Genomic DNA, 4,542 nt, shown 5'->3' with positions numbered 1-4,542 from the left:
CGAAGAGATGATCACAATTGGCCACCGAGATCTGGTGATTTAACACCTTGTCACTTTTTTCTTTGGGGCCACGTGAAAGAGAAGGTCTACGCCAACAAGCCATGGTCGATTCAAGACCTCAAAGATGGAATTCGTGAGGCTATCGAGGACATAGGGCAGCCACTTTGGAATTCGGTTATGGAAAAGTCGTGGTGGTTATTTGCTTGATGTTATTTCGCACTATTAAGGGCATACCTTCCTCTTTATAATGAAATAAACATCCGATTATTTATATTAAAAAATAGCATTTTTCTTTGAATATCAAAATAACACCTCTTATTAAAAAGTCCTATATAATTTTTTTAAAGTTCTCAAGCTCTTAAAAAAGTATCCGCGATATGTAAAAAGCAACTATGAATTTTTTTATGTGGTTCATTACATTCATTTAGTATTATGTTGAAAAAAATTCAAGAAGGCTAATTCATTCAGCTAAATACAACAATAAGGAATAGCCAAATAGACCATCACACCCATGTGCATGGACGGCGGATTAAAAATTCTCCCAATCAATATTTCCATAATAATTCCATAGAATTTTCCGTTTTTTCAGAAAATTTTCTTTCTACATTAAATGAATTCAGTCATTTTGCAGAAGCAAATCGTCAGGATGGCGTAATCGTTGATTAACCATTTATGAATTTATGAAGTTCGTGGCGTATTTATTCTTGAAAGTCCAGAAAAGCGTATTCTGATACTTGCGTACTACCGTCAAATGTTTCCTTGAAATATATGTATATACTCGTACATATGTATATATGTTTTCCTTTCACTTCTAGTGGATCATAGGGCGTCAACTACTTTAGAATGCCATCGGATACGATTTTGCGCTATGACGCTTAATTCGCCCCATGATAAGCCGAAAGTGGCCATTTCATATTCGGCTTATCTTCGCCAGGTTATACAAGGTCTCCCAACTGCTCACCCTACTTGTTGGAATGGGTTCCACCGTAACGCATGTTTGGCCACTTTGCCTTTTTCCTTTCGAAGTTTGCGACCAATCCATTGCTATTTCCTTCTTCGCACTTCACAGGCAACCTTCACTTTATGGGTTACTCTAAGCAACTCGGAGTTGCTTATTTTTCCCTTCATAAGGAAACTCTTGGCATGGTTGAAATCAGATCATAGCTGTATCCGCAATTTCTTTATAATACAATGCAGGTTAAGCATGGAAATCTAAAGCTGTTTAGCTTCTTCTAAGCTTCTGAAAGTATCGTAAACGTCAGTCCGATATATAAAAGGTGCTGAAATTAGAAAGTTAAAATATTGGCATGAAGCTCAAAATGATTCATTAGGTTCGCAATTTGTTTTACATGGGCTTAAAAAAAAAAGAGTTCTAAAGTCTGTCCTGTCCTCCAGGTAGATGAATTGTGCTAGAAGTCTATCAAAAAAGCAGTTTAACCATAAATATTTATTATATATTATCCCTGAATTTGACCACGACTAACATGATAGATTAGTGAGCCTTAGACGGCTTTCTTCGAAAAACCCCGCCTAAGGGAAAATGTTACAATATAACCATTTTTTAATTAGATTCTAGCTTATCTTACTAAATTTGTAGTGAGCGCTGTAGTAACATCATTTAATGATTCATGGCCACAGCGGGTTTCAAACCCGGATACGCACATAACCGCACAGTCACGCACAAACTTATTCGGCTGCGGGGAACGTAATTAAATCGGCTTCTACTCGTATCTCCTAGAATTTCAAGAAATATTGAAATCAATGAAGGTTTAATAGAAATACTAATTTTTAATACTTATATTTAATAATTTTATTTAATATTTAATTAATTTAAAATCTTTTCTATATTAAAAAACTTCTGAGCCAATTCCTATTTTACAGATACCGGCGAAAACTCAAGCCAAGCGACCGAAAATTAATATTGCGTTTCATGCTATTTAAACACTTCTTTGTAGACCCAGAAGCTAAGCATTGCACATTAAAAAGGCTGAAACAAAAAGAAATCGAACCACAACAAAACCTACTCATTTCTAAAGCGGATGGTGGCTAGTGATGGAAAGTGGCCAAGCTAGGATTGACGAACGTGAAGGTTTTGTTGTATGTCAAGTGGGATGAGCAGGGAAGTATCTATATACAGGGTTGGCCATATTAAACTGACCCATGTGATTATTAAAAAAATATGGAAAATGAAACATTTTTTTGTGTTTCATTGTGAAAAACATTTAATTTAGTTCAAGGAGATTCGTTTACATCACTTTTTGAATACGATATCGCGCAAGGGGTCGCCCTTAGCTCGTATAGCGTAATGTGCCCGTTTTTCGGCGTTTTCCATAGTTTTGGCCAGCGTCTCGGCCGATATGGCGGCTATTTCCCGTCGGATATTGGCCTTAAGTGCGCCTAGTGTCTTTGGCTTGTTGACGTAAACCTTAGATTTCAAATTACAGTAAAAAGTTATAGGGTTACTCAATGGGTCAGTTTAATATGGCCAACCCTGTATTATGAGCTGCTCCCGTACGGCCGAACTTTTAATTCGGACCTGTATTGTATGTTGCAATTGCACCATCTGCATGTACAGGGTGGACCATATAGCGTTTGCTTTTTGAATCACCTATTTTTTTCAGAATGATAACACAAATGACATGTCAAATGTGTTCATAATTTACTTAAAGGTTTGACATTTACGAAATGGGACGCTATACGCTTAAACAAAATTGGGAAATATTGAAAACCTATTTCCAAAGTGGTGAGTCTTCTTCTTCTTTTCTGATTTTCACATCGGTGGCTGCGTCAATAAGCAAAATTGTTGGATTTGGGGCTCAGAAAATCCACACGTTACTGTAGAGAAGCAAGTGCATCCACAACGAGTCACTGTTTGGTGCGGTTTTTGGTCTGGCGGCATCATCGGACCATTTTTTTTTTCGAAAATGAGTGAGGAGCCGCGGTTACAGTAAATGGCCAGCGTTACCGTGACATGCTCAACGAGTTGTTTCCAAAAATTGAAGAGGATGACATGGACGACATTTGGTTTCAACAGGATGGTGCAACTTGTCACACTGCCAAAGTTACACTCGAACTTTTGGCTACCGTTTTTGAAAACCGAATAATCAGCCGAAATTCCGATATCACTTGGCCACCTCGGAGCTGTGACTTAAGCCCGTTGGACTATTTTTTGTGGGGAGCCGTTAAAGACAAATGCTATGCGAACCATCCAGAGACGATTGATGCTTTAAAACACGAAATCGAAGTTGCCATTCACGAAATTGGAGCCCAAGCAATCGAAAATGTGCTTAAAAATTGGGTTGATCGAATGGCCTACTGTAAAGCCAGTCGTGGCAGTCATTTGAACGATATTATTTTTCATTCATAAATGACAATGTTCAATCTTCAAAATAAAAACAAAAGTTTGAAAAAATATTGATTCGTTTTTTTTTATAGCCGATTCAAAAAGCATATTTTGCATGGCCCACCCTATAACTAGCAAGAAAGAAATTTTGTTCCATCTGAATAACGTCTGGCTACACATAACGGTGAGACTTGCCAGAAGCTCCGGGGTTGTGAGGCCCTTATGCATGCACCAAATGATTACCAATTGTTTCTGCCCATGGCAAATGAATTTGTTGGTGAAAAATTTACATCAAGAAAAGCTTGTGGTTTTTGCCAATAGGTCGAGTACTTCTATGAGATGGATTTACAGCTCAACTTATCTAATAAAACAGTGCAATATTTGATCTAAGTCGGATAATTTCCTTCAGTTTCATGCAAAAATAATGAATATCTTTTTACTACATTATTGGAATAAATAACATAAATTTTCATTCCAAGAAATAATACAATATTTTCCTCGCTTTTTTACAGTTATGAATAAATACTTTATTAGAAAATTATACGAAAATTGGTATAAAAAAAATTTTTGTTGCATATTTTTCAATAATTCAAAATTAACCATCCTTTTTTCCAAAGCATTCCAGCGATTTCACGCGTTTTGCATTTTCACTCCGCACGTAAATTTAAAACGGGCAACACTGATACGAGCGTAAATGTGTGTTTTTATAAATGATGTTGTCGATGGTGTGCCAGTGATCAGTGGCTATAAAACCTTGCGCCGCTACCATAATCAGCTTAAAAAACATACTTTAAACAATGCATGTATGTATGTACCTGTACTACTTGATTAGCGGTGATATGTTCAAGCGTACATTTCAATCTGCTTAAAATTTTTACTGTATATCAAAAGGTAGAGTTCACCGTTAAAATGTGAGGCAAATTTGGGAGGTATACACGTATGGATATATACGTATGTATGCATGTAAAATGTGCATATGTATGTAGTAACTTCAATTTCAAATATTCCGTTTTTTACTCTCTCAGCGCTATTGCCAATTGTTGTCGATGGAGTGCGATCGCACGTGCAACGCTTTGTCTGAGCCAAAACATATTGTTTGTAGGTGCATATGTACATATGTATGAGTGTATACATTTGACGTTTTCAATTGACTTTATTGCTGCCATTGTGCCGGCGTCGCTGTTGGAACAAGTTTAGGT

This window comes from Anastrepha obliqua, chromosome 4 (genome assembly GCF_027943255.1).
Source record: "Anastrepha obliqua isolate idAnaObli1 chromosome 4, idAnaObli1_1.0, whole genome shotgun sequence".
NCBI classification, from domain to species: Eukaryota; Metazoa; Arthropoda; class Insecta; order Diptera; family Tephritidae; genus Anastrepha; species Anastrepha obliqua.
The sequence above is the reverse complement of the archived record's forward strand: the minus strand, read 5'-3'. Positions refer to the sequence as shown.